Raw genomic sequence first — 14,969 nt, 5'->3', positions numbered from 1 at the left:
CATTTTTGTGTCCGTCCCTCTAGCATCTTTCTGATCCAGACAAATCCAGTTCATTCCTCTTTGGCCGTCCCTGAAATTGGTCTTTTCTTTAGCTGAGTTTGAAACCAAGGTCGCTGTTTGCTGCCCATGGGCAAGGTGCAATGAAACAACGCTGAACAGCAAACCCTCCACAACCAAAGGAACCCTCACGTTGCCATGCCCCGAGTGACAGTGGCTTTGCATTTCCATGGGCCGGCACACTCTGTAACCTCTGCTCCAAGGGCCCTTCGACCCGCCCAGCCCTGATTCCACCTCCACAGGGAGGTCCTTGCCAACCTCAGGTGGAGCTGATGACTCCAATCCGGGCCTCTGTTACCCAGACCTGTGACCTTGAACCTACCGCCTTGTACATACTGCTTCTGTCTCTCCCTTCATGAGCTCGGGTCTGTGGGGTGGCACCAAGCAAAGTGCCTTGGGTTCACCCAAGGTTTGGCTGATGACTGGATGTTGAACAAGAAGACGGATGCCCTGCCCATGTCTGGGCCCTGCTGTCTGGTTAACTCAACTCCAGCTCTGGCCCAGATTGGGTGGAAATCTGGGCAAATTTTCCTCAAGCCTTTGAGCCAAAAGTCCCTCTACCAGCAGTGACAGGAATTTGACTTTGAGTAAATTTTCACTGATAGTGGTCAAGCAGCTATTCTAAACATCATTCGCAACGGTCAACCAATGCTTGGTATCTCTGGCCTACGCTTGCTCCAGGGAGACTCGAACACACACAGAACACGGAAGAAGACTGCAAAATGAGTGTCTTTGGATCACGTTCTTGTCCTAAGTCTTTTCAATGTTTTATTTCTACTATTGCAAGACACATATTTTTTCATATTTTTACATCTCTTAAATTGGGACATGTCCTACAACCGAGCTGGTAGGAAAGCCATGAGTCATAGTTTAAATAACACAGTTTTTCTCCCTTCCTAGTGATAAATAGAATGAGGATGTGTCTCAATATCGATAGTCTTAGCGTTGATGGAACAATGATAGCTTCCATGATGATGCCCATGCAAGACCGCTCGTCGGTTCTACCATCCACTCTTTTCCTCTCCCTTTGAATTCAGAATTCCCTGAAACTTAGTTGGGCGCATGGCTGCCCTGCTGAAGTCACGTCGTCTAGCTTCTCTTTCAGCTTTGGGTGGCCCCGTGACTAAGGTCTCACCATTGAGGTGGCAACCATGTGTGTAGTTCTGGGTCTCATCCTTTAAAACGGAAATGGCTTGCTCTTCATCCACTGCCTTCCCCTTCCCGAAGGAGGGGACAAAGGAGATGCGGGTGAACCAGCTTCACTCACGCAGCCCGTCACAGGAGACGGTGCGGAGACAAGACGAATGGAACCCGGGTCCTGCAAGGTCTCACACAGCAGAGCCGCCCTCCAGAGCCAGGCTCCGCGCCTCTGGGCGCACGTGTTACAGAGACATATCTCTCCTCTTTGTCACGACATATTCTGTGTCTCTGTTCCCCTTGCGAGCTGACTGCGCCTTGTTGAACAGGGCCCACCAAGCCGCCCCCTGAGCTCGTCTTCTAAACGTTAGGACCTCCCAAGGAAGGATTTTTAAACCTACCTTCCCCTCTACTGCTCCAAAAAGAAGGCACAGATACCGAAAGTATAGGATAAGAATTTAGTATATTATAATAACATATTATTATGATGTTGGTTATCAAAATGTTTTTCACAAGGAGTTTCTATACATTATTTATATAAAAATGGCGAGCTTCTATGGAGTATATAATACCGGTTAGGTTCTGGGATTTCATTTAATTTTCATCAGAGCTCTGTGACATTAGCATCGTAGTCCCCCCCTTCCTGCAGTTTTGGTTGCCTGTGGTGAACCATGGTCTGAAAATATTAAAAAGAAAATTCTAGAAATAAACCACTCATACGTTTTAAATTGGTGCTGTTCTGAGTAGTATGGGGACACCGTGCACTGTCCCACTGTCCCACCTTGGACGTGAAGCAAGGACTTTGTCCAGAGTCCTCACGCGGTGTTGTGGTGTCACAGTGCATGCGTTCAAGCCACCCGTACTTCACTCAGTAATGGCCCCAAGCACAGCCAGGCACGGTTCTTAGCTGTTTCTCAGTGATCCCCTAACGCGCATCTTGCCTTCCTGTCCGCTCTTGTGATGTCCCCTTTTTCCGGGTCAGCTCTCTAGACTGGTTGTCACTGGTTAAGTCACTTTGTGACCACGGAATGACAACATGTAGACTTTGACAAGCCAGGAGAGGTCTGAGGTCAAGCCCAGAGGTGAGCAAACCCTTTCTGTGAAGAGCCGGGTAGTGAGCACCCTCAGTTTTGCAGACTCTAAGGTCTCCGTTCAAAGTACAGTTGACCCTTGAAAAATGTGGGAGTTAGGGCTGCCCACGACTCGCACAGTCAAACATCTGTGTACCACCCACATCCGCCCTGGGCATACGTGTACCCCAAACTTGGATGGAAAACACAGTTGGTTTATGAACAGCTTGGGCCCACTTATCCATGTGTGGCTGGACCCAAACAGTTCACACGTGCATCGTTCAAGGGCCAATGAAAACGCAAAGTCGTTTACCCAACGAGGACCTGCACACAGTAAGAAGATGAACCCGGAGGTTGATACCCAAGTCTGTATTGCTAACTGTTATGCTATACTGGCTTGAAAGTATGCAGAGTATAATATTCATTTTATTGTTTAAAAGTATGTTCGTATCATTTCATCAATGGCTCTCACAGAGCAGTGGAATAACAGTGGGTTTTACTTTCTTCTTTTTGGCCACAAATATTCTTTTAAAATTAAAATTTAACCTACGTAACTTTTGTAACAAGGAAAAAAGCTCATAAATTTTAAATTAAACGCTAGTATATCTTTTTTTGCTGTTGACTCAGCATCTTTCTCCCTTTCTCTTTCTTAACAGAACCCACACAGCACACCCCCACAACACACACACACAATTCATCCATTCATCTTCTCCGGGAAGCTGACTATGTCCAGTTGCAGGGAAGCCTGATTATCTAAGGCTCAGTCCACACTCTCTGCAGTGACTGGACACGTGACCCATTCTGAGGCAGTGAGTAATGGACATGTGACCCAATTGGAACCAATGAAGAAAGAGCTTCTGGGAAAGTCTTGCATTGCCCTTACATCAGAGATTCCCAAAGGAAATCTCCTCTCTCTTTGCTCAGGGAATTAAGGAGGAAAGGGTGGGCTCCAACACACCTCCACAGCCACCCTATGCCCGGGAGAGAAGCAGTGTAAAGGTGAGGTAAGCTGCCCTGCCGGCAGGGCCCAGAGGGAGAACACGGTGCTGGAGATGGAGACCTGATTCCGGCCCGCTCGGAGCCCTTCTGTAACTCGAGAACTCCGGAGACGGGAGCCAGGAAATGTGCTCATTGTCAAGGCCCAATTAAGCTGGTGTTCTGTCACTGGTTGCCAAACGCAGAATGATCTGGAGAATTTAGCCCAGAACAATGCTTTTTCTTTAATAACTCAATATTTTAGGCAAAATAATAATTCCGTGTTGGATAAAATCATTGCTTCCGCACCCTAGTTCACTGAGTCAAAAATATTTGGTATTCGTCTTCATTTCAAACTTTGAAGGTTTAAAATCAGCCTGTCACATGGCCACCGCTCTGTGAAAGCACAAGGGGAATGCGGAAGGTGCAGCCTCCAGCGACGGAGCGTGTAGCGCCTGTAACGAGGGAAGGTCGCCAGGACGGCGAGACCAGCCCTGCCTGTCCAGTGAATAGAAGGATTAATAGTACTTCCAAGCAAGTCAGAATTTTGCCAACTCAAGAACAAATCCAGCTGGTCTTTGATTTACTAGCATGTTCTCCACAGTGACGCAGATACCCTGAAAGATGACCCACTTTATGGGTGTCCGCGGGCCCTGAGAGGGTGAAAGCTGCGTCTTGGACGGCCTCCGCCTGGTAACGTGTTGGCCGCGCCTGGGCCGTGACGCCTGCTGCTGGCGACCTTTCACAGCTTCCAGCTTCACAGCTTTTACAGCTCCGAGTTCGGAAATTCGGCCGTGCTTATTTTCTACCACCCAAGGGTGAGCACATTTTGCCTAGTCTGAGTCCGATACAAAAGAATAGAAAAGCTGTATCAAGTTACTGAATGTCCTTTTACATTCACTTTACGGAGATACATATAAATCACATCCAAGAGAACTCAGCCATTCTAAGCAAACACTCGAATGAGTTTGGTACATGTGTAGAGTTACGTAACCGCCAGCAGCGTCATGATCTGGAACATTCCCACAACCCTGAAAAGTTTCCTCTCGTCTCTTCCCAGTCAAGCCTCCCCCCCAGACCCTGAGCCCCTGGCCACCCTCCGCCTGCTTTCTATCACGACAGTGCTGCTTGTCTAGAATTCCACATACGTGACCATGCAGAGCGCCACCTTTAGACTCCAACATGTCATTGCATTCCATCACACATTTATGCCACCTGAGTGGTACATGTCTGTGCTCATTTGGAACAAAAGGAAACGGAAAACGCTTTTGGGGACACTTGTCTGTTTGGAGGCCTGTGACCGGCAAAGCTACTCCCAGAAAAAGGCACTGCTCGGGGTTCAGTGGCACGGGCCACTCCCTTTTCTTGGCCCACGGAGCTGGCTCCTGTTTGCTCTGTCTCTTCCCGGTCTTAACTCGGCCAAGGTTTTGTTTTGTGTCAACAGTGATGTTCTCTGCGTTAAAAAGAGTACTCGATTCATCTTCCCTTGATTCATCCAACTCTGTGCACAAGGCTTCCTGGTGTTTTTCTGAAACACTTCTTCAAGCTGACATTTTAATTTAAATCCCCAAGAAAGACAAAGGCATTATAAATAGCTCTCTGTTATAAACACGGCGTTCAGAGCACCCCTGCTGGGGGGGACAGGCTTCTGGTAAAGGAAGACAACCCACCGAGGTCAGGCCAGAGACACCACATTTCACTCAGAACACTTTCTTTTATTTTTTAGTTTAAATTTGTTTTATTGAATTTAGGGGGGGTGACACTGGTTAATAATAAAATTATATAGGTTTCAGGCACACAATTCTATAATACATCGCCCATGTTTGTACTGTGTGTCACCAACCCAAGTCAAGTCTCCACCCTTCGTCTCCCCTTTATGCTCTTCTACCTCCCCCGCCGCCCCCTGTCCCTCTGGCGATCACCATGCGGTTGTCGTCTGCATCTTTGAGTTTGTCTTTTTGCTTACTCCCTTAACCTTTTTCCCCCAGCTGCCCAGCCCCTCCCCTGTGACAGCTGTCAGCCTGTCCTCTGTCTCCAGGAGTCTGTTTCTTGACTCTATGAGCCTTCGTTCCCTCATCGGTGGCGGCAGTAGTAACGCTCACCTCGTTAGAGTTTTGGACATTCAATCAGGTAACCCTTCCCTAAGAGAGTAGTGTGACTGATCAGTGGGGTCTGCCATGGGGTCGGGGCGGGGGGACAGTTCAGGGGTCTGCACGTCGGCCTTGCAGCTTCACCTGGTCATCCCCAGTCCGTGGACTTTTCGTCCATCCACGTTTCCCGGGGAAAGGTGCAGACACCAGTGGAAGGGGCAGCTTTCCTGTCCTCCATCTGACCCGGCGGTTCACTCAGTGCGGTGTCTTCCCCAGATCCCTACAGGCTCTGCCCGCTACGGGTCTTCTGATCTCTAAGAAGTCTGTGCAAATAAAACATTAACTGAAGATTTGGGGCTCACTGATTTGGAGGACTAGCAGCCTCCTCAGAGTTAGACGCCCCCGGGTCTTTCACGCCTGCGTGGGGAGCCAGAGGATGGGAACGGGGCTGGAATGGCCCAGGGGCTGCTGTGGGGGACCCAGGTCTTCCAGCCCACCTCCTCTTGGGTAACCCCCCGGTCAGACAGGAGTTAGCACCTGACACCACCGAGCCGCGGCCTGCTTCTAGGGGGCAACTGTGCTGCCTCTCATCCAGAAAAGAGAATTCGCCAAAATACCCATAGTGCTTTGAAAAGGTTCACACACCTCCTCCTACTTTAAAACAAGAGTAGATAAAACACTTACCATATATGGGCTCTTATGAGAAAGAACTCGCCATATCAAAATTATCATCAGTATTTGAGGCCTATTAAAGTAGTTAAAAATAAGTCCTATGGTCGTCCAATGAAAACATAATGTGAGTCACTCACATGTGTTAGTTTAAATTTTCTAGAAGCCACATTTTTTAAAAGGTTAAAAAAATAGGCAAAAATTAGCCCTGGCTGGTGTGGCTCACTGGATTGAGTGCCAGCTTGAGAACCAAAGGGTCGCTGGTTCAATTCCCAATCAGGGCTCATGCCTGGGTTGCAGGCCAGGTTCCCAGTAGGGGGCGCTTGAGAGGCAACCACACACTGATGCTTCCCTTTCTCCCTTCCTCCCCCCTCTCTAAAAAAATACATAAATAAAATCATTTTAAAAAACAGGCAAAATTAATTTTGCTGTATTCCATGTAATCCAATCCATCCACAATATTACCATGTCAATGTGTGACCCATATGAAATCATCAATGGGACGGTTTCTGTGCTTCAGGTGACACGGCACCACTAAAGTGGCGGAGCAGCTGACGCTCACAGCCCAGCTCAGCTCCCACGGCCACACTTCAGGGTTCCCGGGACGCCTGCGGCTCCTGTGTTGGGCTGAGCGGGTGGGCTGACCTTGGGCCCCGCCGGCTCTTGCCTTAGGATGGAGACTCTGTACACGGATGCTCCCGCCTCCCTGGCACGGTGGGTGGGCCACCCAGAAGAGCGAAAGGGCCTCTCTCTGGAGGCCCCAGGAGGGCCCCAAGGGCAGCCGCAGTCTCAGCAAAGGTTAACGGGATGCAGCTGTGGGTCAGGTGTTGGAACACTTGTTTCTTAAAAACAAATCTGAGAGGGTTTTTTTTTGTGGGGATGGGTCATGGGAGAGGCGTTAAAACAGACTAAAGAAAAAAGAAAATGCACGCTGAGTTCTAAAACTCTCACCCTGAAGACTCTGAACTTGGCGGGGAGACACAGAAACCTGATGTGAGTGGACTGAATTAAACACGCCCTTGAACTCCCTGATAGCGCTGACCAGTGTCGGTGCTCATGAGCTGAACAGGAAAGTTCTAAATATCAAATCTAAGAGAACACCCGTGTAACTACAGCGACAAGCACAGATACACAGAATTTTCAGGTCTGTGCGTCGTCGAGAACGTGTACGTCACCAGTTACACAGGGTCATTTTAAAGAGCGAGAACAGGCTAGAACAGGCGAATTAAAGCAAAAAATCTGGTATATCACAAATAAAAATCAAAGCCACACACAGCCATATCCCCTGCTTTTCGAAAGTCTGCTTTAGACCACTCCCCACTTACGAGAGACCTGCATCAGTACCTGCTTCTGCTAACCCACACAAACCCGAAGTGGATTTCCACTGTCAGGAGAAAAGGCGAAAAGAGAAAGTTTCGCAGGAGCCCAACAGAGGCAGCTGCGCCCCGCCCCGCAGAGAGAGGCCCCGCCCCGCAGAGAGAGGCCCCGCCCCGCAGAGAGAGGCCCCGCCCGGATCCTTCCCGGGGAGCCCGCTCTGCACCCAGCGTCAGGCTCGGAGCGGGGAGCTGGGTCTGTGAGCCGCTGGGCTTTGTCTCCACTCGTTCTGTGCAGCCGTTAGCGAGATGCGTCCTAAGGCAACTGCTTCTTCGCTTTCCGCCATTACGCCTTCCGAAAGGTGTCACAGAGCCGCCCAGGGTTTGGACAGAGGCGGAAACCTGTGCTCCCCCATCCAGCAAAATCCTTATCACCGTTTCTTTTCAGTCTTCTGAATGTTCCTGAACAGTTTTAATAAAAACACAGTCTTTTACACGACAGTGATAGACCATTATAGGCTCACGATGACATGACCTTCCTCCGTGCTTGCTGGGGGATGTCCCCCATGTTCTGTTACCTTTGTCTTCCTGGGCATTCAGGGGCCCACAGGACATCAGGAACGACGCTGTGTCTTCGTCCAGTTACATTCCTGGCAGGGGCTTTCTGCCTGGGCACGGGGGGCAGGCAGCCTTCTCTGGACAGGTCCTGGCCGTGATGCGCACCCCTCAAGTGCCCGGGGCCATGGTGAGGGTGGCGAGTCCAGGAGAGTACTCTCAGACAGCCAGCAGGTGGGGCCCGCTGCCACCTGCACTCTGACCGGTCTTCTCAGGAAACGGGGTCCCTCTCCTCTTTCCCTTCATACTGGGGTCTCCCCTAGCATGCCTCATAGGCTGGGTCCACAGGCGTCTCTCTCTCCAGGGTGTTCTGTCCCAATCCCTGTGCAGAGCTGTCCCTGCCTGCTGGCTGTGCGTGGAGAGGCCCGGCTGGCCCTGGCACCCTCCATTTCTAGGACGGTCCCAGCTTTGTCCCCGTGGGCACAGTCTTCTTCCCGCTCCCAGTCCGCCCGGAAGTGTGGCCTCTGGCTGGGAGATGGGTCTTATTTTTCCATAGGAACTTTGAATCGTTTATGTTTTGATCAAAGTATTGTTTATTTTTTAACCAGGCAGAAACCTGAAACTTCTGGGCAATCCTAATTTGAACTGAAAAGCATTTTTCTTATAGTCGGTGTTTCGCAAACTGAAACCTGTATTCCTAATAATTTTGTTTTTCTTCGGAAGAGATCTGCGGTGGTACTCATCAGCACCGTTTGCCAGCTATTTTCGGTTCTCTGCCTCCGGCCCCACCCATTCCGGGGGCGTGATGGGATCCCCTGGCGACTGGGCGGGGCCACCTCCCCACATCGGCCAGGAACTTGTGTGTCATTGCTGCAGCAAGACCCCCGGGGCCCTTCCCGGTCTGCAGTGGCCCAGGTGGCGGTGAAGACAGCCTGGTTTAAAGTGAGGAGACTACGGCACAAAGTGGGCCCTGTCCCCAACCCATGTGGCACCGACAAGAGTTAATCCTTTGCTGTTTCAAGCCGCCAAGACTTTGGTAGCGTGTGTCTCGTGCGCACACACACACACACACACACACACACCCAGCATATCCTGAGTGACCAAAACTCTGTAGACTCCTCAAGTTTATTTAAAAACCCTCTAGTCTGCACCTTTTTCTTAGTAGGACTTTACCATGGTAAGTACTAAGGTTCTCTTTTGAAGTAATTAAACTAAGAGTGATTTAAATTTGGGAAAATTGCCATTTTTATGATTTTGTCTGTTTCTTAGAATAAGTCCTTTAGATAAGATGACACCACTAGAACTAAAGAAAACTAGGACTATTTCTACGGCATTTTAAATGAACGGGCACTGATCAGCTGATTGCAGAAACGAACCGTAAACAGCAAGACTGCGTGCGCAGGGAGAGCTGGGGTGGAACCGCCTTCCGGCCAGAGCGTGCAGCTCAGGCTGTGCGCCGGGCCCAGGTAGTGAAAAAGCTAACAGACCAGATTTCAGCCCCCGAGTGGGATCTAATGAAGGTATGGGTGGGCCTGAAACGCGTGATCTCCTTTTACATTTACCAATTTGCTTATACACATCACCTCCATTGGAGAGGTACGGAGGGCAGGCATTTTCTCAGAGAGTGATTCTCAGTTTTTATTTTTAAAGAACCACTTGATTCTCTTAGGGGAGCATTCCTATCCCTTCTGCCTTTGCATTACCGATGCCCGGGCTGGGGCTAGGGCTCCCGTTTATTTCCAAGAAGAACAGTCGGAGAGCCAAGTCCACGATCGGGAAGTGTGCTCTAGAGGTCGAACAGGGCTAGGGGTGCTTACTAACAAAAGCACATTCGTCTTTTAGGGCCAAGAGTGTGAAGACGGCTGTGTGGTGGGTGTGGATGAATCTGAGCTCCGAGAAGCTCCTTCTCCGGACCTGCAGCCCCCTGGAGCCGCCTGGGGATGCTGGGTTTCCTTACACACAGTCGACAGGATTGGTTTAGGTTGTAACTAATTAGAAACAGGAACTTGGTACCTAATGACTCTGCTTATTAGATGGTGCCCAGAAAATTGGTTCAGTAACAAGACACATAAAGTTCTAAAAATGTATTTAAGTAGAGAACTATTAAATGAATTCTCAGCTCCAAAGGTCCATCTTCAGTTTAGTATACGAAGTAAACTAATATTTTTATGCATTCAGGAATATGCTAAATGACGGCGAACGTGGCGGCATGCACGTTGCAGTGCGCGTTTTTGTGCATCGTTTGCGGGCTTCGCTGGCAGAATGGACACCATTCTCTGTGTGGAGTCCGAGCAGGAAGACTGGCCCCGTTAGGGAAGCCGCTGCTCAGGTTTCCGGTGGCTTCCTTCCCAGCGTCCTGCAGTATTTTCTAGACCAGTGCCTTCCCCAATCTCGACTCGACTACTGTGCTGGAGCCCCATCAGGCACTCCCGGGCCCTAAGTGACTTTCTCTGGACCTCTTGCAATGAACTCCATGCACACAGTCCTCCAGTCCCAAGCCTGGGATAATAATTGCCCACGGCAGTCCGCAGAGACCGTACAGTGTCCCACGGGACTAGAACACCACCCAGCCCTCCCCGGCTGCATGGGAGCCAGGACCGTGATGCGGTTCCTCTTCTGGAAGAATGAAAACTATGTTTATCCAAATCCCCCTTGGAAGGGAAATGTCCGAAACAGACATTCTCGGAGCTGGAAAGTCCCCCTCTGCTACAATACCCATGTTCGTGCGACAGTTCGCTGAGACAGACCAGCTGGCCACCAGTGAGAGCTGGACATGTCTCTGGTCACCGAGGTAATCTCAGACTTAGCCCAGCACTGTCTAGTGAGCTTTTAATCTTTTCCATTTTGGAAATATATCCAAGAGTGGGATCGTTTAGGTTGATGACAATCCCTTTGGGATGAGAAAGCTCAAATGTCAGTGATTGATGTCACGTACACGTGTCGCCATGGGAACTGCCTGAGAGCATGCTCGTGCCCGAGTATCAGTGTAACATCGGGAACAAACGTTCCTCTACTTATTGCTGTTTGACTAAAGATTTTTCGACTTTACGATGGTGAGAATGTGATACCCATAAAAATGATGAGATAGTCAACCCTTTATTATTAAACAGGTTTTGTGTTAAATGATTTTGCCCAACTGCTGGCCAATGGGAAGTGTCTGAGCTTATTAAGGTAGGCTAAGCTCAGCTGCGATGTTCCGTAGGTTAGGTGTATACTATGCATTTTTGACTTATGATATTTTCCACTTACGATGGGTTTATGGAGGCAGACGTAACCCTATTGGCGGTTGGGCAGTATCTGTACTTATGCTTTAATAAGCTGTACATGAGCTATGAACAGTGGACTATACAGGAATATCATGAAAATAAGGAAACTACCATCAAGCTTTACCGGGTTTGTAGGCGAACAGAGCACACCAACCATCACTAGGAAGTACGGGCGTATTCGGTTCTGTAGAACTCGAGGCCCTTTGTTAGCCAGAGCTGTTACCTACAATTGTCCGCGAGCGTATTCCACACAAAGAAAAGAGGGGGGGAGTGCAGGGCAGAGGAAGGGATCTTTGGAATCAGGGCCTTTAAAATCCTTCTAAAGCCCTGGCTGGCGTAGCTCAGTGGATTGAGCACAGGCTGCGAACCAAAGCTTCGCAGGTTTGATTCCCAGTCAGGGCACATGCCTGGGTTGCAGGCCATGACCCCCAGCAACCACACATTGATGTTTCTCTCTCTCTCTCTTTCTCCCTCCCTTCCCTCTCTAAAAATAAGTAAATAAAATCTTAAAAAATAAAAAAAATCCTTCTAAACCATGAAAACAAAACTGCCGCCATGGTGACTCCCACAGTCAGCACTGTACTGCGTTGTACGAGCCGGGTAAGTGACGAGGGCTGTTTAGCCAACGTACTGGTTGACTACTGATAAATAACGCTGCATACCACTCATTAATCAACCTTACTGGCATGAAATAATAAGCGTTCCTTTAGCTCACACGTTTGTGGGCTGGCTTCGAGAGTGCAGGTCTAGGTTTGGGGGAGCTTTGCCACAGCAGCTCTGCCTCAAACGCCTCTGTGCCCTCTGGGGCCAGCAGGAGGACCCGAGAGTCTTCTCATGATGACGGCTGAAGGGCAGAGGTCAAACCAAACACACAAGCACATTTCAAGACTACTGCGTCACATCTGACAACCTACCACTGGCCAAAGCGACTGACATGACCAAGCCCAAGGTCAAAGGGCAAGACATACACTCCATTCACCGTGAGAACAAAGCCAGTTACATCGCCATGCTCGATGTCCGAGGAGCCAGGAAACACTGGCGCCCAGTGGAAATGAGGGGGATGTGACTATTTCAAACAATAACCTAAGCTACCACAACCCATTGTCATCCAGACAACCAAAGCTGGGTGGAATCTCTAAAGCCTCCTCTGGCAACAGAACCAGGGCTAGGTGTCCAAGTGACCTCTCCTTCTGTGTCACGTAGCTATCTGGTGTTTGACGTGCCGCCCATCCTTTGATCCTTTCCGGGTTTTCTCCATGACTTCCTGCGTGCTCAGCCTACTCACCCTGTCTGCACTGGCTTTTGACTGGGGGCTTTTCTGTGCGGTGACGCACACTCACACCACTGCTGTGTGCAGAGAGCCGGGTGCTCCGACCACCTGCATCTCCCCCTGCTGGCTCTCCCTTCAACACCTGTCGCAGGCCAGCCGGGAGCTTTGGCAAATGAAAGCAGCCAGACAGGGAACCAGAGGTTACTCACCCACGAGATGAGAAGCGTCCCTGGGAAATGTAACTGATACTGTTTACAGGACAACAAGTTCTCAGAATAATCTACCTGTTGAGTGTTGGATCAAATCCACTGTCCATATTTTCTTCTGTTAAAATTGAGAACAAACAAAGATCAGCTTTGAAAACCCCCTGAGCAGACGAAACCAGTTTAATCATACAAACCACACTTTATGTAGCCTGTTTTGTAAGGCCAACGTGAGCAGTGCCATTTCTTGCTTACGCCTCTGGAAATTATAAGCAAAACTTGAGCTGTTCCTTAGGGCTGCCACGCCATCACTCCTGACCAATTCCCTCTCATTTCGGAAAATTCAGTATTATACCCAATCAACACGAAGAACGCACAGCCATTGACAAGAGCAGTGGTCATCTGAGTCACCAAATTGAGCCACTTTCTCACGATGTAAGATGCTTTATACCAACATAGCCCTGGCATCATCTCCTGTTTCCAGTCTGCAACTGACTTTCTGGCGTATGCACCAGAAACTTTTACTGATTGCTACTTGTGATGAGTTAGTGGTTACTAATGATTAATTGTTAATTACTAAAGTGACTCATCAACCTCACTTTGGTTATTCCTGAACATCTGGCATTTCCCACACCTCCCTTCCCTTTGCTAGAGCCCCGGTGGCTCGGTAATCCCCGGGGGTAGTGAATTTAGGGTGCCTTCCGTAGTATGGAGCATCCTCGGGTCACTCTAAGTTGGACTCGTCGGTTCCCCTGAAATAGACCAGGACCTCTGGTGCCAGCAACGGGACAGGCTGGGGTGGGGAGGTCCCCGAGGCTCTTGGGACAAGAGGGGAACCCAGAGCTGCCAGCTTTCTGGGACTGCTTTGCATCCAAGCGGATTCTAATTCATCCCCACCTTCCCTACAACCTACGATGTGCATGCTTAGTTCATGGTGGAGACTGGAGAGGCCTTGAAGGATGAGGTGATTCCTATGGTGACAACTTCCTCCAAAGTGAGGATGCACTGAGAAGACATTCTGTGAAAAGCGAGAGCACAGGGTCATCCACCTTGGGCCTCGGGGTCCCTGAGGTTATATCCAGAGAGTGGGGACACTGGCCAAGGCAACGAAAGGACTCAGTGAAGGTTTGAGGTGACCATGGAAATGTCAGGTTTTAGGTGAGCCTAACACGGACCTAGGCAGTAGTCATCTGAGTCACCAAAACAGAAGGACTTGATACATTTCACAGAACCATGGCAGAACCCCGCTTTGGTGCTGGTGCCGGTGCCCACATGCAGTGTCTGTGCCGCCGGCCTGGTTTCTGAGTTCCACAAAGTGGCGTTCTGCCCACCGCTGTGCTTGGTGGGGACATTAAGGTCTCTGAAACAGAAGACTGCAGTTTGGCCTACAATTCAGCCCTTGGTAAGGTGTTGAGCTGACATGGTCATTCCTTCTCTTTCTGAAGACAGTACTTTGCTTTCTGGCTTATGCTGTACAGTTAAAAAGAGCTGGGGATGGATAGGTTTAGTTAGAAGACATTCGTTTAGAAAGCTCAGTGTACCCTTTGAGAAGTAGGTGGTTCCAAGGGTGGGACCGAAACTTGCGAGATGGGCGTGGAAAATCTCGCCGCACGGAACAGCGCGAGGAAGCGTTCAGGAGCTCCTAGGGCTGCGGCAGAGACCCGGGAGCCAGCAGGGTGAGCCTCGGCTGCCAGTGACGGCGGCACGAGCGTCGACAAGGATGACGACAGAAACTGCAGTGGCTTGAAACCTGTAACGTGTATTCAAATCCAGGAGTTCATAACGAGGCTTCAAACCCACAACACACGACACAGTGATCACTTTGGGGAGGACGGAGGGAGCCCGCTCATTCTGAAAAGAAAAAATATGCTTGCAGCCTGCGTTTTCTATGGGAACTGCATGTCAGAGTCACCGAGCAGCTGGTGGGAGAAGTTAGTCTGGATAGAAGTATCCAATGAGTAACAAATAAAGAAATCCTGTTAAAATGAGATACTGCCATTTGGCACCGTCTGATGAATTAATAAACGCAGGCGATGATTATCGGTGGCAGCTAACATCACAAGAAGGGACAGGCAGACACGAAGTGTCTCTTCATGGAAATGCATGCAGTCACTTAGACAAATGGGGTCTTGCCGAAATTATCCAACCGGAAGCCAATGAAAGCACTAGAGCTAACTACCACTTTCTGGGAAGAGCCACGTCATAGGATCCTCGGAGAGCTAAGCAACAAAATTTAGATTGCAGAAAACTTTATGGCAGTAAAGCCCCCAAGAGTATTCCTCACCCCCAAAGTTTCAAGGAAAAAAAAAAGTACAGGAACCTATAAAGACCAAAGAGGCTTATCAACCAATCACAATATAAAAA

The 14,969-nt window shown here is 49.5% G+C and overlaps 1 protein-coding gene across 2 annotated transcripts in view; it reads right to left on the bottom strand.

Moving 5' to 3' along the window:
- The window catches only part of SLC22A3 (solute carrier family 22 member 3), an 88,474-nt gene that overhangs the window by 15,253 nt on the left and 58,252 nt on the right, over nucleotides 1-14,969 (bottom strand). The window lies entirely within an intron of this gene.

Source organism: Phyllostomus hastatus, unplaced genomic scaffold (assembly GCF_019186645.2).
Source record: "Phyllostomus hastatus isolate PE091 unplaced genomic scaffold, TTU_PhHast_1.1 phas_contig_40, whole genome shotgun sequence".
In the NCBI taxonomy this organism is placed as follows: Eukaryota; Metazoa; Chordata; class Mammalia; order Chiroptera; family Phyllostomidae; genus Phyllostomus; species Phyllostomus hastatus.
This window is presented reverse-complemented; position numbering and strand designations above follow the sequence as displayed.